This window comes from Athalia rosae, chromosome 6 (assembly GCF_917208135.1).
Source record: "Athalia rosae chromosome 6, iyAthRosa1.1, whole genome shotgun sequence".
Taxonomy (NCBI): Eukaryota; Metazoa; Arthropoda; class Insecta; order Hymenoptera; family Athaliidae; genus Athalia; species Athalia rosae.
In genome coordinates, this window is record NC_064031.1 from 3,563,573 (window position 1) to 3,586,939 (window position 23,367).

Here is a 23,367-nt window from a genome sequence, read left to right on the forward strand (position 1 = left end):
CTCCGACGGTCAACCGCACCCCGACGCCTCGCCATTCTGATTTTTCAACGTCGTAATTATTGCGAGTTATTTTATTTTCCGCTTTCGTAAACTTCCGAGGCAATTAGCGCGTCGGCCTCGTTTTCCGTTTCCCATGGCATTGTTGTCCGGTCTCGCGTACACCGCGTAATTGCGAGAGCTGAAAAATTTCAGCCCACGAAACGTCGAGGGTGAAAAATTTCCCGTTCCTCAGCTGGAGAAAATGTGGATCCGCAGTACCCACGATTCGGTGATTCATGCGATCGCGCGTATTTTATGTAACACACGGTCCGACCGACGAGGAAGATTTCCATCTTCTGCGAATTATGGTGCGACAATGACGAGTCCGCGTATCGCTCCTCGCGGTTTTTCATCGTTCGCGTGACACCCCTCTCCTCTTCCTCTCGTTCGGATAACGTGCGAATCGTTGATGTAAAAATCGTCCAAACTTCGTGCGAAGAAGTTCCCTCGATTTTCCACCGTTTCCGCTCCGCTGCGAAACATATGTCGTTCGTCATTTCGCTCGTAATGATACGTTTGTAGAACATGCGGAGCGAAGACGTTCGCGAGGTCGCTAATTTGTAGTCACGAGAGGTCAAGATTCAAATGAGGGATGATGACTCAGGAGTGGGTATTTATATACATTTATACACGTGCGCGCTGAATATGCAAAGGGGGCCCTTTTTAGCGTCCTCGTATGTGGTGTACACAATCGTCCGAGAAACTCGTAATATAATGAGTGTAATGAAAGACGACGGGCGCGTGTTCGGCGTCGCCATGGTTCCACCGAGTTATTGTCCGTACGTATGGGAGTTGAGGAAAATGACGCATCCCTCGGATCTCGCATGCGGATATGTCACGCGGAGCGTGATGTGAATATCACTTTTGAAACGCGATCTGTTGTCGCGCTAACGATCGCCCCGATAAAAATTCAAACACCTCTCGCTTCGAGTCAATCGTAGAACGATATTCCGGAAGCCGCAGATCTCGAATCTTTCGATGAAGAAAAATCATTCCGAAGAGGACGTTTCAAAAAATCATCAGAGCGTTATGCGAATAATGTAAAAATCGTCGTCCTTTTCTTCTCGCTCCGCACTGACCGTTCGTCCATTTCGCCGTTTAGAATATGTACACAAGAGTCCCTCGCGCTCCGCGGTCCGCGCTACGGTTTGAATCGCGTCGGGTTTCTCAGGCTCGTCTAAGTTACGATTTCCTGATTTTAGCAGCAATTTACTGCAATTTTACTCCTACACAGTCGCAGCAGCGAGGAGATATCGCGTTCGCCGGTGCGCCGCGTAGAACGGAGCGAGACCCTGAGCGGGGATAGGGAGGGAGCCGGGGGAGAGCGAGAGATCGGACATAAGCGCGGCTAAGCTGTGAGCTGAACCGAGCTAAGCTGAACCGAACTATGGGGCGGGCGGCTGAAAAGCCTCTGCAGCCCGGAGCACGTAGGCCGTAATGTCCCGAGGAGTTATACGTACGCATTGTGAGCATCGCTCGAGAGGTGAGTAAAATCTGAGAAGCTACAAATCAGCGAGGTACGCGAGGCCCCGTGACTCGCGAACCTTAATAAGGCGGCTGCCGGTTCCCGCGGGACTTCCTCGCCGCTATTATCGTGCCAACGACAGAACCGGTAAGCCGAAAAAATCGACCGACGACGCATCCCCGGTATTTCGAGTGAGACGTCCGTCGAGTCGATAGAAGAAAAACTCGGATCGTTTGGTTTGCGAAGAAATTTTTCAGCGATACGCGACGTCCTTTTTTTCGTCTTCTCCGGGGCCGAAAGCTGCGTTACGTGGCCTACGGCTACGTGGGTGGTTTTAAATTGCGAGTTGCACTCTATTTGGCGGAGAAGTATGACGACGACGTATAGCGGCGGCGGCGGCGGCGGCGATTGTATTAAAACGATGGATGCGGAGGCGTTGATGTTTTCGAGACGAATAGGGGAGACCGAGGAGAAAGATGAAGATGCGGAGACGTAGATGGAGCACGGAAAGAAAAGAGGGGAACGTCGGGGGCGGCGGACACGCGAATGACGTGTTCAAAAATCTTATACACAATATCGCGGTGCCATAAGTTTCCAACGAACCATTCGCGGCGCAATTTCAAAACGCGGATATCGCGGATATGCGGACGCCATATTTTTTCGTACGTGTACTTTCGTTCGCATATTTCATATTCATGGCTTCGCGGTGTATGCGGATCTGTTTCCGGTTTTCTATATAAAATCGCCGATTCTCTGGACCGTCGTGCTTTCTTGCAAGCGTTACGTAACTTTGAAATACGGAGAGTATATAATATTACAGTAACCGCTTCAATCGCTCTGGCCAGGGTCCGATCAAACGTTATACTCGGCAATCCCAGAGAATCGAGAAAGAAAAACTTGCGTTGAAAGGAATCGTCGATCCGCGAACGGCGCGTCAAAGATATTTGAAAAGAAAAAAAAAAAAAAGAAATACCGGATCAAAAAAACGATCCAACCGCGATTGATCTTTGACGCTCACCTCTCCGAACGGAGTGAAGAAAAACAGGTATCGATCGACGGGCTCGTCAAATTTCAAAGTAACATTCGAACCGTGTCAATTTTTCCCCCATTTCAATGGTGCGATCGTGTTCGTTTGATTTTTATTTCTGTACGTCGGACACGCAGGCCTGAAAATACACGGAATGATCGCGGGAATCCGGAAACCGGCTGGTGTGAAAACCGAAGTGGTCCGCTGTCGGTAATAAATCTATAAGTATTCCGATCGTTATCTTAAAACTTGGGAGTGTCCCGGTAGATTCCGAGGCAACGATATTTCTTAGGGATCCGGCGGATCCCCGTCGAACACGAGGTGTCGAACGGTTAAACTCAGCTTCGCTAAAACTGTTAATCCGTCCGCAGTTATAAAGCGGAGAGACGCCGACGATCCGCTTGAGGAGAATAAGAACGATTCCGTTTCTTTCATTTCGGATGAAAAAAAAAAAAATTATTTTCGGACTCTGTGGGAATTGGAACGCGTTACGATAACGAGCGGTTGAGAATACGTATAATGTACCGATACTAACTGCGACGCGCATAAATAACGGACGGCGTCGTCAGCACTTGAAGAGATTAACCGATTTGAATGTAAATTATTAAATTGCGCTGGAAGTCCCTGAGTAATAAACTCTTGAAGAGGTTGAAATTGATATTGAAATGACCGCGTTTGGTTTACGCGGTACCAGCAGCGGCGGCAGAGATTTCCTCAATCATCTAATCAACCGACCGGCCGCTTTTATTCATTTCTTTGCCCCGGAGTCGTCCAAATCCTACGCAATGTCATCGGTTCAGAAGGGGTCAGCGGCTCTCAGTCCCCGTGCTGTCTCGTAAAACCAATAACGACCAGTGTAAAGAGAGAAAAAAAAAATAGAAACCCTCAAAGAAATCAAATGACTCGATTCGTAATCGTTGATTGTCCGATCGAAAAAAATCGGCGAGAATCGATGAAACAAAAATCGAATGGGGACCGAGGCGAATGGAATGATAAGACGAACGTTGGAATCCTTCAGGATGCGAAACGCGCCGGCATCGAGTCCTGCAACAAGTTTCCTTAGAAGGTCGATCGGATGCGCTTGCACCCGTACGATTTTACCAGAGATATCTACAGCGAAAGTGCATTGGATCGATGGGAAATTGAAAAGGACCCGCATGAAAACCTCAGGAGTCAGGAATTTCCTGACGAGACTCAAGTCGGATGGAGATCGATTTGTGAATGATCCTTCGAAAGGTGAATCTGCCAAAAAAATTACTCGCAAGAAGAGTTGAATAGAAAAAGGAGTAAGTAATTGAAAATCGTCATCCTGCACAAGTTGGATGGTAGTGAACAGAAAAAGGATAACGAAAGCAATTGTTTCCAGAGTTATTCACGAGCGGTTTTATTTTACCTAGTTTTTTTTTTTTTGCCATGTTTTCTCGTAAAACGTGTAATCGACAAAAGACGAAACGTGCGGTACTAGGATGTAAATTATTTTTACGAGTTCTTAAGAATCGATTTTCGCAATCTATGCAAACTCTCACTTCTGAATATCACGAAACCGTGGAGGTTTAACCGCGACGACGTTTACAGATTGCTACGTGTTAAGGCGAATATAAATCCACTCTCAATCATCGTTTGCAACTATAAACGATATAATCGTTTAGTAGTTTATAAACTCCATTGCTGCTTGGGGCGATGGATCGATTTATCTTACTCGCGCATTACGAATCGACCGACCGACCCGCCAGCTCTAGCGCTTATTACGTGGCTGATTAGTTCCGTTTTATTCGCATTCACCTTTTCATTTCATCCAACAGTAACACCTGAGATATAAAACCCTCCGCAAATTGTTTCCCGTAATTTCAAATTACTGTAACAAAAAAAATAAAAAAAAGAACAGGTAGCGCGAATGTTTGACCAGAAATTCACTTCACATCGTGTTCTGCGATACGACTGATTTCTGCGAACAAAAAAAAAAAGGGGAAAAGAAAAAACGAAGGCGAGTGAGAATTCCAGTGCAGAGTGACGCGTGAGTTGGGCGAGGACGAGGATGATAAACTAGTGATTTTAAAATAAAATGAAGCGAAGGAAATAGAAAAAAGTAATTGAGCACCGTCATGCGGTTGCACGTAATAGATTAATCATAGGAAACTTCGGACCAGTCAGTCCATTGCTCGTGTGTTATGCATATTAGAATACCTTTTTCATATAATAGGACAGTTCGTGTCTTATGCAAATGTATGAAAAAGGGAACGTCGTTCTTCAGGACTTGCCTAGGCTAGGAGAACCTCATCCGTTCCATAGTTACCTTCTCATACACTCTATACCATTCTCATCCGACTTCTACCGCGACTCACTTCTTCCATTTCCTTATACTGTGATGTGTATTACAATGGAAAAAATATTCTTCGACAATGTGGGCGGAAATATCGTATATATATGTATATACGTACGCCGTATACAAGCTATGGTCACGAACAAAGAGACTAATGGATTTCTGATGGCTTTACTTTCAATTTTCTAGTCGAACGTCGATCGAAAGGAGAATAATAAAAATTCCAGCCCGCGATTTCGTGGAGACAAATCAATCCGGAATAACATCGAATAGAATATCCGGGTAGGAATACCTAAACCTTTTTCGAATAAAAGGGCTCACGACTTTCTGAGCTCCTGCTTTCTTTTTCTCTCTGATTTTAACCCACGATCCTCGATCTTCGAAGATGGTGATAAAATCCCGAGATCCGAAGGTCCGCACGTAGGACATTCGATGTCGAAATTCAGATTAGATCGATAAGATTCGGGCACACGATGGCCCATTGAGAAGAGTAAAAGAAATCTTCGCTTTCGAAGAATATATTGTGCGACGTGTGCGCCATCTGCACACGTAACGTAATGGCGTACGATGCAACGACTCGCCTCGTTTAACCTAACCTCATCTCGCCTGACCAAACTCGGTATTATTTGCATAATAAAACGAGTCGAGCGAATGATTCATCGCGCATCGACACTCTTGATGGTCATCGACCTGAAAATCCTTCGCTCCTTATGATCCACCTTCTCCCGGTAGAGACTGAGAATGAGCGAAGATGTGAGAGAAAAGTAACGAAAACAAAATGGCGGAACGGTTGCGTTACCCAGAATGCCCCGAGATTTTGGTCTTCGTTCTTTTACGTACATATTTCGTTTTCGTTATTTCTTTATTTTATTTCATTCTTTTGCTTTTTTCGTCTTTTGCGAAACGAACACTATGGGGAGCGCGGAGAAATTACCTGTGGGACGTCGATCCGCGCGGGGTATAGATTAGTGGTATAGTTAAATCCTTGGAGCGATTGTGTGGCGTTGCTGCAGAAAGGCAACACGTATAGCGCATGTTGGAAAATTAACGAGGAAGCGAAGGAAGGGCTGTCGTTGCGTGGCAAATCGCTGATTTATATGCAGCTGCATTAATCAATTTCGCTTTCTAAATTATTATTCACGCAAACCGACGGTCTACGGCTACCCCCCTCCTTCCACCCAACAGATGCGAAATATCGCAACACTTACATCGCCCGTCGTCGCGCATTTCGAAATTCCGATGTCTACCAAAGATTTTCCTCCACATCGCGCGTCATCTGCTCGATCCTCCTTTTTTCATCCTCCTCACTTTTCGTCGTCCTTAATCCGAACGCGCCACACTGTACGTTGCGTGCATATTTTATGTAATTCTGACCCAGTAATCTTTGCCATTGTTTTCTACGGAACGCAACCCGTCGCAGCCTCTTAATTATTATCGGAGAGGGAGGTGCATTTATGAATCGTTTAATATTTATGAAACTTGCTGCATGTGGGAAACGAGGAGCTACGGTGTTGACCCGGGAAGAGAAAATCCGATGATAAAGGGCATCGGGAAAAGCGAAGCCCACACGCACTCGACCGTCTCATGCGTTTGCGGCGATCATCGGCGTCGCGTACATAACGAACTGAAATTTGTAGGTACCGTAAACCATTACACCATATTTATAATAAACATAAATGTATATTGCATGAGGATACCTACGACAAATTTTCTACCTGCATCGCCTACGTGAATTTGAGATACACGGTCATCGGGTATAATTGATCAGACCATCCTCGAAGGAAGAGAGGATAGAAGTTGTCCGTGTGGACGGACGGTGATACGAGGTGACTCAGAGGTTCGCTTCAAGTGAGTTATAATTTCAATTACGGACCCTCGTGACTCCGACGTTCACGAAGCACCTGGCCAAAGGATCCTCTACGAGAAAAGCAAAATGGAACAAAAATTTTCAATCGAAATCGCGATTCTTTATCCCTGAAGAAAAAAAAAAAAAAAAAGGCGTACGAGGTATTCGTGTCTCCGTTGAAGAGGTGTGGGGGTTTCGATATTGTTCGGATGATCGATCGATCAATTCCAGCCGAAGACGTCGTTAATCGTAATTCGAATAACTGCAGGATGCGGGCAGAACGGTATAATGGAGTACGGTGGTCAGTGATCAGTGATCAGCGGTTAGTGGTTAGAGCGGTCGATAGTGAGATGATCGGTAATCGGTATTAACTGAGGGTGATCGTGATCATGTACTTTGGCGTATAACTAGATTCAGTAGTGGTACGTAATGATATGTGATATAAGACGACGCGAGGCGTGTACCAGATTTCTGACCGGATCCGTTGCGTCGAATACTCTCCATTGAATTGCGCCGATTCGTTAGCGATCCGAACCGATCGACTCGCGATCGGTAGGAGGGGGAAGGAGGGAATTCGCGGGTCGTTTTTACCGCCTCGGCGATACCGCGCGGGAATATGTATACGTGTCTCGGTGGAAAGAGGAGAGAAGTCGCGAGTACGTAGAGTCCCGCGTTTATATCCCCTCGCTGGATATTGTCGTCGACCAGTTTTTACCGCCGAACTGCACCAACGCCGTCATCGGCGGCAGAAAACGCGGCGCGAATCGCGTTGAATCTCAACTGGGATCCTCCGATCCCCCGATTCCCGCGGCGGATATATCTGATGAGGAATCGAATAGCGTCGAGGAACGTCCGAGCCGCGCGCCGGACAATGCTTCGTCCTCGACGATCCGACGCACAGGTTTTCCGAGTTTCTTCAACTCGTTTGAGCTCGGTATCGGGTATAACCGATACCGATCGAATGTTCAGTCGCAACAGGTATCGCGGTGGAGGTACATAAATACGCATTCGCCCAACGGAATGACAGGTGCGCCCGCGCTCCGCCGTATACCGTATATATATATACCCGTTCCGACGTATCTGTATAGCTGCACAGGATGCGTAGCCTGACTCTTTGTTAAACCAATCAGGTACCTCGGCATTGTTATTATCTCCCCGTCGTTGTTGTCAGCTATTAACGCGTTTTTTCCATCCTTTTTTCTCATTACCGGACGAAACCGACCGGTCGTCGTCCGTGGATCGCAACACGTTCGCTAAATTCGAAAAAACGGGCTCTCCTATCCTCCCGAGCGAGTTCTCCGACCGTCGAAACGAACCGGCCCGCACCGCTCCCGAGCGATCCACGCGCAATTCGGTTCGAAATTCATTCATGAAGTCATCCGACCCGACCCATTGACGGAGTTCGGCGCGGCTTACATTTCACTTTCAAATCGTTCGTCTCCACTTCTTTCCTCCATTTTATTCAAATGAAAGGACGTCTGGCCTAATCGAGTAGTGACGTTTCCAACGTTCGTCAATGGGCCGGCGATGATCAGCCGCGTTAGGAAGTGGATCGATAATTAACATTTACGGAGCGTGGGTTGCCGCTCGTGTACATTGTCGGATTATAAGAGAGCGCCGCTCACGATTGTCACGGTCAGAGATTTCGTACCCGAAGATACGTGCCAGTGGAGAGTAGACGATAGGAATCGATTTGTCAGAGCCATTAGGGAAACCCTCATTGGGATTATTTTGTTCGATCTTGATAAGGAATCTAGCTGCTGTTAATCGCCGGTTCAACGGCAGCTACGTAGAGAGTAGTCCAATAAAAGATGAATCTCACATCTCTCATAGCCGTACAACGACTTGATTTAAAGCCCCAATAAAAAATATTGCCCAACCAAATTTTGACCACTAACTGACGTTTCATATATCCAGTCTAAACTCTTGGCGGCGATCGCCTTGCGCAATTGTTATTGATTTATTTGATTATTCGTAAAGGTTTATTTTCACGTTATCAACAAAATTTCTAGACCTCTCCGAACCTTGGTGAGATCGTGAACCGATTTCCCGCAACACTCGACTCTATCGGGTGAGGCAATAAAATCGACGGTCGTTCAGGGTCTTCGAAGTATAACGCCGGACGATTTTCCAGAATCTGTTTTCCGACGCCACGAATATACCAGGTGGCTTTTCTTTTCTCGTACGAAAAAAAAGCGTCTCCGATGGGAAGTTTTGAAAATCTCCGAAAGCTAAATAAAAAAGGACATCGAAGAGTTCGGGGCGACGCGATTAACAAACAATGGAGATCCGCTCATCCTCTTACACAATCGGTCTCAACACGCGCCACGATCCACCGCGTCTCTGCGGAATAAATGACGTTCGTCGAGCGACGAGAAACCAAAAATGGGACGTCGCAACGCGCGGGATCCGGAGTGCGCGGTGAGTGAAATAAAAAACAAAAAGAAACGGAAATTCATTCACCCCCGTGAAGACATGAGAATACGTGATGAGAACGAACTTCTTTTTTCTAATTTTGACCTCGATCGGATATTTTTTTTCAGCGCGCTCGCGCGCGGCTTTCCTATACCGGATCTTTTCACGGGAGTGTGAAAAAGTCGGGGAAAAAAAAGTTTTTGACGTCTTCCAACTTCTTCGCGACTCGCGCGCGTCGTTAAATCGTGACAGGGATGAAAGGCAGTGTCGGTCGACTTTCACACACCACCGCTGGGTCCTCCGATCCGCCGTTCGTTTTCGACGGGCAATATGGAGAACATATGTACCATTAAATGGATCGCGTATACCGGCGATGCGCGAGCGATGACGTAATGAATTTAAAGTTCCTTATACGTCTCAAGCGTACGCAGCGTAGCTTATGTACACTATGTGTTAGAATTTATGCTTATCGCGCAACGATTTTCTCATAGCGTAGCCCCGTGTAACGTTATGTTATTTTACGTTATACTTGCGCTACGTCGTAGCTCAAGCTTTGGCTTTAGCCTCAGCTTTGGCATTTACTTCTGACAAACGTGACGTCAAACGAGCACCACTTTACTCTTTATAACGTACGCCACGATAACTCAAGCCCTGCGCTTCCCACAATGATTAACCGGCCCTCTAAGCCATCGTGAGAACCCATAAAGTATACGCGAGAATTTTCGTGTCCGATGGACCAGTTTCAGGGCCGACGTTACTCATTCATTTCCGGCTCACCTATCCGTACCGTTTTCACGGACTGTTCATTTTTTTTTTTTTTTTTTCCCCTTTGCCCCCGGAAGAGAAAAGTCATTTCTCGTCGGTGAACTATTTTTCAAAGTTCGATCGGATCGAGTTCCGGTATTTCAAACGGGACCGACGGACGGACGGACCCACGTGGAGAACGGAGGAAAACAGTGCACATGTCACGTGGGTATCCCGCATAGAAGTGAGTTTATATATAGCTTTATTACATATACGTATACGCGTCTGGCCTCTTCATTAGAATAATTATGCGTCGGGTGATGATTAAGTGTTTTAGCAGATGGTATCGCTGTCTTTTTACTTAACGTTCGTACGAACGTATGGTATATATCTGTGTGTAAAAAGAAACGCGGGAACGTTACGTCGGCTCCGACTATTTGTTAACGTAACAATCGTTGCATGTTCGCGTAAATTCAACTCCCACGAAAATTATGGAAGGTTCGAAAGTTCAACGCGAAAAACTATCCACCTCGTCGCAGATATCGAGGAAGAAATGAAATTACGGTTACATATAAACTTCTTGCAATTATCGACATTTTTTTTTCACCTCCGATAACGATCTCGCAGTGATCAAGATTCGATTTCGATCTCGGCGTCTCAAGTTTTTTTCCCTATCCTGTATTTTATTATCCTTTTGTTTTGCGCAACGCGGACGACGACCCGCAGCGAACTGCGTCGGAAATTCTTGACAAACGTTTCGAGCACGCGAACTATTAACTATACGCGATGAAATTCCCGAGTGAAGAAATTCAAAGATATATTCCGCACGCATAGCTGCGGTCGTAATCTCAAGAATTTTGTTAGGCCAATTTTGCTGCTTAAGTATCGCTCGCATTGTGCACGAAGACGCGCATTAATTTATATCTCCGCCGATTCTTGACGATTCGCAATCTTCGGAGCGACGAGTTTCGAATTTTCTGATATGAGTTTTCGACAAGAATTCGAATTTTTTAGTAGATTGAAGATGTTTTTTTATTACACGCGGTGAGAGGCGCTTTTTTTTTCGTCGTCGAAATTTCGACGTTCAATAAAATTCAAAATCCATCCCCCTCTCATTTTTCTTTTTTATTTTTCAAGAGAATGAGAACTGGCGTGTTCCTCGAAATATTCTTATAATTATTCTATTCCATATTTCTCGTTGTTTTTCACGTTAATAAAACAATCATTGGCACGCAGGGCACTTGACTCTGCTGTATGACCCCTGCTGCTGCAGCCGGGTAATGCGGCACGATCAACATGCGGAGCTTTTTCTTTTTATTTTATTTTTTTTTTCTCCTTCGTTTCAACACACATCAAACTAGCCCGACGTAATTTTACCACCGAGCGGAACTTGCAGTTTAATTTAATATTCTACTATGCGGCTCCCGTTGGTCATCCGCCACGCTAATTTATGAGGGAAAAGTTGCCATTAGGATCTCATGTAAAGAAAAAAAGAAAGAGAAACGAGTATCAATTGAATTTTATGAAACGACGAGATGTTCCTCGTTCGTTTTCTTCGTTCTCTGCGAGTCTCTAATTTTCACAACGGTAAAAATCAAAAAGATCAAAGAAGCGAGGAGCGAAAACCAGGGTTTTCAATCCGGCCTGTCATCAGCTGTGACCACGCCCGACTGCGTGCGTTACAAAAATAAACGTGTATGTAACGTTATAATGTGATACAGAAAACTTTGGCTTCCGTAGATAAAAATCAGGAATTAAAATATTAATAATTAACGGTTTATATACGGGGAGCTCTAAGCTCCATCACGTCACACGAATCGGACCACCCAAATATTCCTCGTTAGTAACTCACGAGCAACAGCGGAGCTCCTTCTTCTCCTCCTCCTCGTTTATACTCATACTTATTCTCCTCTTCGTGGGCTGAGCTTACGAAATATAATAATTTACGCCCAAAATCGTTATGAGTGCAACGTACAAGAAATAAATTTGACGAGAATCGATAGTCGGAGAGAGAGAAAACGATCCGATCCAAAAAACCAAAAAAAGGGAAATCATTGTCAAGTGATCGGGTTCTGAATTTTAGAAAGTAACAATTACGCTACTTTTTCATATTTTTTTCCCCAATGAAAAAAGCGACGCTCTTCAATTACAAAAAATGTTTCCGGAACTGGATTGAGTACGGTGGAAAAAGTTAACCGCTTTTTTTCTTTTTTCCCATTCGTCTAATCTTTCATATTTCGTGGGCCGACGTCGAGATCTTAATCCGGGACCACATGTCGTCCCACTATTGAGAAGAGAAAAAGAAAAAAGGATGAAAAAAAATGTAAAGAATCCGGCGGAAGGCGTATTACGGTGAAGGTGAAATAAATAAAGAACCGAATAAAGATCACACGAGGCAACGTCAAAAAAATCGGTTCAAAATGGATAAGAAGAATGAAAAAGCCAAATTTCTTAAAATCTTGAAAAAAAGAAACGGTCGCCACCATCGAAGTGACTTATCTAACGCGATTTGTTTCTTTGAAAATCTGCAGCGTATCGGCGATGGTTTCGCGTCACCTGTACACTCTGATTATTGCGAAGAAACAAGGTGCAGGACACTCGAGGAATAAGTTTAACTCGATTATAAAGTAGCCTTTGAACAAGGAAGCGAACTAATCGTGAGTAAAGATTGCTTCGGGCATGAGGGGCTATAAACCCAACTTGATTTTACTGCAATAATAATTCTGAAAGTTAAACGCGTAACATGTATGCACGCGTCCATTCGATACATTCTTTCGTGCACCTGTGTACGATCGGTGGATATAAACCCACACTGGCTTGCGACGAGCAAGAAAGTGTCTCTGACCGTTAAGCGAGTCCGGCCTCCACTCGCTATCGTGTGTGCGTAGTACACGAGCAATGAGCTCGCCCTCGAGACAAATGGGAGCCGATTTTGAGAAACTTCAGAAAAAGTGAAAAACCCGCATGTTATGTGAACAGGTGCTTATCCGGACTCGAACGACAACGAACCCCTCTCAGCCGCCTCCGCGGCATGTGCAGTCAACAAGTACGAACGTCAACTGCACGTTACGGTCATGCAGATGTTGATAATGTCGGCGTCGCTGGTGGTTGGAGGAGCGGATTCTTTAGCGTGGTAGCACTTCCTGTCCCCGGTGCCACAGGTAGGTAGGCACGGTGCGCGCAGGTTTTATGATTGCCGGGAGTAAACAGCTAGGCGAGTATGAAGTTTTCCGTGTCCCATCCCCCTCCGTTGCATCTGCTGGAGGCGACGATGAAGCCACAATGCAAGCGCTGAGCACGAACAACGCGGAATAACTGCATTTCAGACGTACGGACGACCTGCGCGCGATGGAAGACATTGTCCCCGACAAAAGCTAGATCTCCATCGCGACCGAAAGCGAACGGATGAATGAAATTTTGATCGGTGAAATCGACGAACCGAATCCTCGCGATTGCGTCTGATGAAAAACCCGCGCAGATTCGCTTCCCCGCGTCCAATCGAGTGGACATTTTGGATCACATGAGGTTCCCGTTGCAAAAATAGATTACTCTCCCGATGTGAAGAAGAATAACGAAGAGATAACGAAAAAACTATGACAATGGGACTCTGCTTTGAAATCGGTGGAAAAAAAACCAAAATTCCTGAACGCGGGACGCTGCCCAGCGAAGATTAATTATTCAAAAAGCGATTTAAGAGTCCAAAGAACCCAAAACGGTGGCGAATTGATTGCAATTCAACGTTCGTCCGCGAGTATCGAGCTACATATTCGGTGAGCGAACGCGTCGTAGCTGAACAAAACGAAAATGAAGAGAAATGAGACAACAGAAGGAGGGCCGATGGTATCAATCGGCGATAAAAAATTCAACTCACAGAGCTGCTCGCGGTAGCGACGTAATGTAATCGTTAGCAGCTCCGATGTCACGACGTCTCGTTTCGTTTCGTTGGTATTATTACACGGTGTCTGTCCGACCATTTTAATGCACGAACAAAAATACAGTTAGGTATTTACGAGGTCTCAAATACGCCTCCGTGAACACGCGTGCTTTTTTCGTCTTCCTTTTCTACGATTTTAATTTTACTTCTAATTTTCAAATCTTTTATTTTTCCTCGCATGACACACAGGTGTATGTATCCATGCACCTAATACCACATGAGTAACCCACCCGAAACCTAACGACGATAAGACGGAGCTGCTCGGATCTATTCGAAACCCATCAACGCGTGCAGCCGATTGCGATACGATATGCGCGCTAAGAGGCTATAACGTAATTCAAACGTGTCATATAAACCGACACAGTATACTCCCATGTATACTTATGGGCTACGCCTAATTTTCGGGGGAATTATTACAGAACACCATTATGAATTACAACGGCTGAGATGCGCCTCGATTATCGGAAACCCCGGTGTTCGGGAATTTTTATTATCATTACCATAATTCGTTCAAAATTTCATTACTGTTCCTCATTAGTGAATGGGAGTCGTGTAATTAACACGTCCAAGATCGTGGCGCTTGATATTTTCCGTGGGTCTTCCTTCTCCAAATTTTTGCAGCCGGAATAATCGATTTCCCTTCGATTTTCGATCAATAAATAGAAGGGTGGTCTTTAACTGAGTTGTTTTCGAATTTCGATGCTCTCAGGGGCTTGAACGCTTCCAGATAAATTTGGAGGAATTCCCCGAAAATCAAAGCTTTTGATATCAACTCTGGATACTCCGTATTGCGACTGAAGTATCTTATAGAAATAACGGGAAAATAACATGTTTTGTTCTTTGGAATTTTGAAGGTCGTTGACGAAAATTTCGCAGAACGAACATGTTATTCTCCAAAATTTGAGAAGGCAAACATGTTATTCCCGAAAATATGATAAGGCGAACATGTTATTTTTGGAAATTTCGGAAAGCAAACATGTTGATCTCAGAAATTTGGAGAAACAAACATGTTTTCTTCAAGAACTTTGGAGAGCGAACATTTTTTTTTGGAAACGGAGAAGAGCAAACATGTTGTTCTCAGCAACCCGAAATTGCAAACATGTTCTTCGCAGGAAATGGAAATCGCGAACATGTTTTTTCAAAACTACGAATCGCGAACATGTTCGTCCTAAAACTCGAAATTTCAAACATGTTTCTTTCAAACTACGCATCGCCAACATGTTCGCCTCAGAAAGTCGAAAGAACGAACATGTTTTTTTCGAGAATAGGGAAAAGCGAACATGTTTTTCCGAGGACTCAGGAGGTCAAACCTGTTGTTTTCAGAAACTCGAATCAACATACATGTGATTCGCGGAAATTTTGAATCACGAACATGTTCGTCCTCAAATATTAGAGAATCAAACATGTATATTCGCCAGGAGTATGAAGTTGCAATGTAGATGCGCGTACCGATTGGAATACAGAGGAGCCAGTGGCCAGGTGGCTCGTCATTGTCTCTTACGCAACGTGCACCTGGTCGCACGTCCGCCCCCAGGAATTATCCTTATTGAATTGACAATTAACGAGTTTCAATTATTGCACTCCACGAGAAAACAGCGTATGATTGGCTATTCAAAAAGACAATGAGATGAGTCGAATGTCCGGGCATTAAACTACCTAGTTTTTCTCATCCCCACTTATACATAGAATTAAGCGTATGATCTGTACGAAACCTGATCGTGAGGGCGGGTTATTTAATTCGTCAAATTTATATGCAGGATGATTCGTTTAGGTCGGCACAGGATGGGATGGGATCAGGTATATAATAGCCATGCCTAGAGGTTGGGTTAAAATCAAGAACTTATACGGTGTGGCGCAAGAAAACGTTTTATATTTTCATAGGCGAGCCCAACGCGGTTTATAAATCTATATATGAATTATGTGTGGCGCCGTAACTACTACAGCGGCAATTATTAAATCCATTCACAATTACACGTTATATATGCGTATGTACATACAATAATTTGATCACGGGTAATACAAGTTTTCTTATGTACGGATTTACATATTTTTCCTATCAAACCATATTTTTCTAGTAGATAAGAAAAAAAAGAAAAATTCTCAAACAACAAGAGAAGCCGCACAAAATATATTTTTCAAAACTACACCGCGTTCTATGTGAATTAATGATTTTAGGGGGAGTGGAATAAATTTTTTAGTCACATTTATTTGTATATAGGTACACGAAGTATGAGACGTAGATAAAATTTAATTGGCATTAGTTATCATCGTGTGTATTATTTTCTTCTATTTCCGTGTCACGATGAAAGTCGCGTTACATTGGATATCTCCAGTGAAGTGTAACGAGCCAGAGGAGATAGAAAAAACTTATAAAAAAAAACCATCTTGACATCGGTGGTTAAATATTAAATACAATATAAATTACACGCGTATGTACTACATGAGTATAATATATGTATTCATATATTTCACTCTAACGAACCAGCTGTTCATGTAATACACGTACGTACATAGTATTATATGTATACCTACCCATGTACCTACTTACGCGTATACCACAGCGCGGATTTTGGGCGCAAAAAAATTTAATTGACAGACACTTTTTCGAGTCATTTGTTGCGCGCGTCCGTATTTCTCTTTTAATATATATTTTTTTATTTTTATATACGTTTTTTTCCTTTTTTTTTCATCTGTTCGTTCGGGCGGAAATGTTTAGCCGACCGTTTTAGAAAATATGTATAAGAGTTTCGACACCGAATCTGAAATCGAGTAAATGTTGAGTCATATACGTATATACCTACATACATATATTTACACATATGTGTATTTGTTGTATATATGAACATGTATTACTACGAGAGTCAAATAATAACGCGGTTTATTTTAACGAGTCTGTTGCGGCGCGCCGTGTCTATAAAAACAAGAAATAATTCATTTAATTGATCCTAGACTCCAGTCCCTGACAACAATTATTACGACTGTATCCTATGAATTACACGACATGTGTTGGATAGTCCGCAGGGTGCAGAGACCGGGTGATTCGACACGAAACGTACGAGATCCTTGCGAACGGAAGGATCGTTGAAAATTTGGAAGTAAAATACACCCGAGATGTGTCGAGATAAAACTCGCCAGACTTTCGTAAAACGGGATTTCCCGACAACTCTTTCGTTTTACATTATCTACAATATACAGTTTGGTCATCGGATCGGGAGTAAGGAATATAAGTTAGTTCGGTTAAAACCGATCCACTTGCGTATGCTGAGCAGAAAGTCGAGCTAGAGAAATGCATGCTCCCGCCGTACGTCGTTTCGATCTCGATTCTCTCGTTCTTAACGATCTGATTCTTTATCCTGATTCTACTTTTATCTATATCTTATGCACTTCCACTCGTACATAATGCAAAAAAAGAAAAAAGGAGAAATTACCCCCAAGTTATTTCGTGTGCGCCGATGATTTCGCTTTTTTATTTCGCTAGTATTTGCCGGTTGATCCTGCAACTATTACACGCGTTCAATAATTATTGGGTGAGTAAAAGTCGTACACGTACGGCCCATGCGAAAGATATAAGCGCGGTAAGGTAACGTGAACCCAACGAAAACAAAAAAGGAAAAAAGCAAAGAAGAAAAAGAAAATTTAACGAGAGAATTCAAAGATCGTAACTATGTGTGTATGTGCGGAGGCTGGAGTCGAAGATCGCTCGATCGCCGCTTATACTCTGAATGCAACCCGCAAGTATCGATCGCTTTCGTTAAAAACCCCCATCAGGCATCTCTTTGATCGTACAGGTATTTAAGTTATGCTAATTATCGTACTTAACTACATCACCGCGATGTGGGATAAAATCAGACGTTGCCGTATAAAGGTATATAGCCACCGCGTACACACTCAAAGGTATTCCAAAGTAAATTCTACATCTCTTCGAACGCGCATACGTACGTACCATCGTCAGAATTTTCTTCATTTTTTTCTCCGGGCATCGGCGTTATCGTCGTTACTACCGTTTTTATAATCGTCGTTATATACTGAATTTCATGTACGCGCGTTCTAAATAACCCTTTATCTCGCATTTTCACCTCTAATTCTATCTCCGCCAGAATAACGAGCGTAATTAGCCTAATAAAGGCTCGCTACTTCGTACGACGAGAGTTTTATTTTTCAAAAATTTACACTCCAATTAAAAAACCAGAAACTCGAAACAGCAAAAAATAAAATTCGGAAGGAAACGAAATATTTTCGGGCCAATTACAACACCGAGTTAACCCAATTTCCGTGGTAATTCGTGACTTTGTCTCGCGCAATTGTATTTTTTATTCTTTTTCATTCAATCTCTTTTTTTCTTAACGCAAGCATCTCGTGCATGACCAAGTTTCGCAGCGCCTAATATTTATAATATAAAATACCCGGCGCATCGGGGCGGGCAGAAATGGCCAAGGATTCAACGGCCTCCGCGTTGACGTCTCAATGTGAACATCCTTCCCCAATGGACCACCCAACGATTACATATTATTATATACCTACACGTTCCCCTCACAACAGCGACGCGATACATCATTTTTATACATATATATATATATATATTTACGATCACGTATGCGATATACATGTATATATCCATCGGGATCGGGATGAGGAGAGCGAAAAATTTTTCTACACGCAATTAGCGATTGCCAGATAAATTAGGTTGGGTTGAGTAAATTTTCAGCTATATTTTTTTTGCTTCTTTCTCTTTCGTTTTTTACTTTCATACTACACGTTGGTTGTGCCGCGTCTATCTTCCGTTTCACAGAGCTGCGGACACAGCAGCATTCCTTGAATATCCGGGCAATCTTTAATCTCGAAACTGTCCGTAAATGGATATTCTATATACATACAACTGACGTATATCGTTGTATGATCTAATAAGAGAAAAAATGCGAACACCACAAAGGAATTTTATTAATTGTTTCATCAAGCTAGGTGCAGGATATGTAGATACGGCGAACCGTGACTTTATCAGCGGACGGGCTGCGCAATTATGTGTATAAAAAAAAAAGGAAACAATTTTTTTTTTTTTTTGATAATTTATACATTTGAATCACGTGCATATGTGTATTTACATACGTGGGTACGCGTTTATAAATTCTTTTGAACTTGACCGCCGAAGGCTACCGTCACGTCGACGACCGAGGTGTCAAACCGATGCTATGCAGCGAGAGATTAAAAAGTTCTCTCGTTGCACGCCTTACGGTCAAATTAGTAAGACGAACCCCTGACGAGAGGCGAAAGAGAGAAGAAAAAAAAGAAAGGAAATAAAAAAACTTAATGAAAAAAAACTCTGGACGCTACTGCACGAGCGCATTACGTGTATATGCGCTCATAAATTAGTAATATTATTATCAAATAAGCGCATTTACAAATTTGAATACGTTTGAGAGGATCGGAATTTTTTCGAATAGAGTAAAACTAATCAATTACTATGAACAGGAAAAAAGCAAAGTGAAAAAAATTGTTAAAAGAAAATTCATCGTGCTTGTATTCTTGTACGCAGCGGTCACGTTGTTCGATTCGATTTGAAATTTATATCCATTCACGAGACATATATTACCGGAGTCAGCGCTGAGAGTCTTATCGGATTTTGGTATATCTGAACCGTCAAACTCCACGTAGCGTACAGGTTATATATGCCTATAAATTTATTAGAGTTTAAACTTTCAGAGCACACGCATCGCCCGATTGTATTCGAAATACATACGGTCAGCCGTCGATCCATAATTCATCACGTGAATATTATAGGCGCGCAACCGAATGTGCGGCCACGAGTCTTACGTTATTACAATTCAAGGGATTCCAATTTTGATCTCACCCGAAAGATAAAGATCTTAGGGAACCGGTGATTATATACCTATACCTCATGGAGTTCATTTTCTTGTTTTGTTTCTCAAATTTTTGCCGACATTGCGGAAAACTCTATCGTTGCCGTAGTTTACCATCGTTGATTTATGACAAGTTTTAACGGTGACATCGACGCGCGGGTAAGCGACGAAGAAAATAAAGAAGAGAGAAAACGACTCGTGCATCGGGACGACGAAGAATGAAAAAAACCGAAGACTCTTCGCCCACGACGTTCGTGATGCACGGTGAGCCATAAGTGATAATTAATTTGCGGCTGCCGCAGTTGCGTTCGCCCTGCGCCCCGCGACGCACATATTCATAGTCGTAATGAAAAGAGTTTCCCACAGTTCGTTATCTCGTTGCGCGATACAAGCCGGGTAACAAGGTTCACCGTACCGCGTTGTTACGCTACAGTCCAGACTTTAGCAACAACACCAACAGCTACATCGGTAGTTAAAGAGTTAAAGCCTCTCCCTCGACGCCGAGTGACGGCTGACGGCTGACGGTCGAGAGAAAACGGACGAGAGAATTCACACACGTATAAGTAACACGTGTCCCTATACGCCGTTGATGCACGTGTAAAATAAATCCACAAACTGTACTTACATTCACGGGTGTTCGGCTGGATGCCCGCGTTGAGGATATTGAAGTCTTGTCAAGAATTGAGCTGACTTGGCGTACGGATCGAAGGTCGGAGGTCGGAGGGAATAGGGCACAGGTCAAATTAATACCTTGCTCAGGTACATACGAACTACGCACACAACCCGTACACGTTCTATTATAATATTGTATATTGATTGTCAATCAGTTACCTCACACAGGTATACACGCGCAGGCGATATGGTGGTCAAAAAATTGTTATTCACCGTGTTGAAAATTGAAGAAGTTTTTTTCCAATCCCCCCCCCCCCCCCCCCCCCCCCCCGTTAAGTGGGAGAGGTGAATTTTTGCAGTCTTCTTTCGCAGCCCAATTTTTCGAAAATCGTCGCCAGTTTCACATCCATTTCTAAAGGATATAATGCAGCGTGTACCCGGATCTTCAATTCGAGCTACATATTGAAAAAAAAAAAAAACAAGCCATGCCCACTTCTATGCAGTGCATAGGAACTTCAATTCTTTTAGGGCATCGCACGTATCGTAAGTGACACACGAGACAAAAAAGTACAAAGAAAATGAGAAGAGAGAAAGAAAATAGTTGTGTAAAAATAAGAATATTTCAAAGTATGTACGTGTTACACATCCGGGTACATGAATATGATAAAATGCGATCGTTTGTGGCATAGAGTAGAAAAAGAAGGGGGAAAAAAGACGAGAGATATCCAGAAATAAAAGACGTACCCAAACGACGCAGTTCATTCGAAGATATATAGATTCACTCCGGTGTAGATTTCGATGGGCGAAAAGTCTTACGTGAGGATATTTCACCGTCGTCCACCCGGTCTGAATTCTTACAGATAACTGAAGAAGGTGGTCAAAATGATATTTACACTTATTGCTGAACCCGGGAAACAACAAGGATTAACTCGTGTCTGGCTTATTGTATTCCGTACCACGGACGGTAGGAAAAGTACTATCAGGATATGTGGTACGATGAAGTGTGAGTAATAAGACCACGATTTTGGATGTATGTTACATATATATATATATACGCACATGTAATCGTGTTGTACAAATATATTTATAACGGATATACATTTCGAATGATCCGCGCATATATATTTATTTATTGATTTTTTCATTAATTTATTTATTTATTCGATAATTTACCATCGATGATTTTTATTCTTCTTCATTTTCAGTAATCGATGCTTCAATTATTTATTTATTTATATTTTTTTTTTGTTCTAGTTGAATAATTTATCTGTTGTACATACGTACCATTGATCGATATCATTGGAATCTATTTTATATTTTAATTATATTTCAATTATTCATTTATTCATTTATAGTTACATTTATCTCTTTGCGGAACAGTGATTCGCACTCCTTCCCACTTGTTTCGTTTATTACACGCATAATTAATAAGTATGCGTATGTAGTATACGATATATTACTCCTATATGTTCATCACGAAATACACATTTATTTATTTATATTTACTTGTGTACAGTTTTTGTTCTTTTCTCTTCAAATTGTCGTTTCATTTTTTTATGCGTTTGAAAAACGTGCGTTGCCTTTCGGAAGTTACAGATATACGTATGCCCTTCCTATACGTATAATAATTATATGTATTAAATTATATATCAACTATATTATTTTGTAGTATATATATTTTACACAACATTGGGATAGTTAACCGTCGTAGAATTTTTCTTTTTTGCTTTTTTGTTTTTATAGACAAAATATATGTGTGTATATAATAGTTAGTGTATATATTTAATTAACTGCATATTTCCACCTAGCTTAATTTTATTCTTCAATGTTTCTTCTTTCCATTTCTTTAATTTTACGTTTTTCTTCGTGCTACAATTCTACGTCACTTTATAACGATGGAGGTCGACGTGTTTCGTTTAATCTCGGACCAAATATTTAATCATAATTTACAACATAACGCCACACGACCGCAGATTACGATTATATATTTACCACAACGACCACTTCTGGTATTCCTCGTGGTTCACAAATCTGATAACCGCCAATAAATATTAATTCGATATAAATTCGATATCGGTTATTTATTATCATGATCGGAAACAATTATAGCTTATCCCTGAATATAATTAATTTCCTATTTCTGGCCACCGAATCCATTGTAAAATTCATAACAGATTTCAGTATATTTAAAATGGAAAATCATTAATGCAAATTGAGAACAATTAAACAAATAAAAGAAACACATCGAGTTTGGCTCTTTTCTTATGGTCCTCGTCAAACCCTAATTCTATGCGTTTTAGACAAATTAATTAGTGATTTTTCATAACCATTGAAGTGATTCCTTACAATTTTTCTTCAATTATACTTGAATATTGAGCAAAAATCGAAACAAAAATTATTCAATTGTGCAGTATTATCACACGATATTCTCGATCATTTGTACGAATATTACTATCTGTATAAATACAACGTTACGTTTGAGATTTATCATAGATTCATTAAAAAAGTGATTGGCTATTTTCTTTTTATTCATCATCTATCAATGCGTTTCAAAACGCATTGAACAATTTTTTACGTATCCTGTGAAAAATTTGTGCGATTCGGAGATTGAAAAAGTTAGAAAAGAAATGAAGTAGGAACAATCCACCCGGGTGGAATTTTTCTTCGCCTATGATATTCGAGAGTGCTTGAAATGAAAGAAAAGGGGAAAAAAATTGGTAAAAAGATTTAAAAGATCGCAAACCCCTGGGCACTTACGAGTTTTAGTTGCACTGGAAGCTGGATTATTTTTAATAGAAAAAAAAACCCTCAAATTTCAAATACTACAAATTAATATAGTTTCGTGCTGTTTTATTTTATGTATGGATAAATAAAAATTTGGCACTTTTATATTTTATACGATGTATAATTATAATACGTTTATAATAAGAAAATATATTAACAATTATGTAATATAATATATGTATAGTGTTGTAGTTTATCTATTATATGTATAGATTATAAATAGGCCTATTGTTTCGAAAAAATACGTTCGTATGTACAAAAAACAAATAAACAAAATAACATAAATAAAAAAAAGAGAAAACAAACAAAATTTAGAACGTTACTTG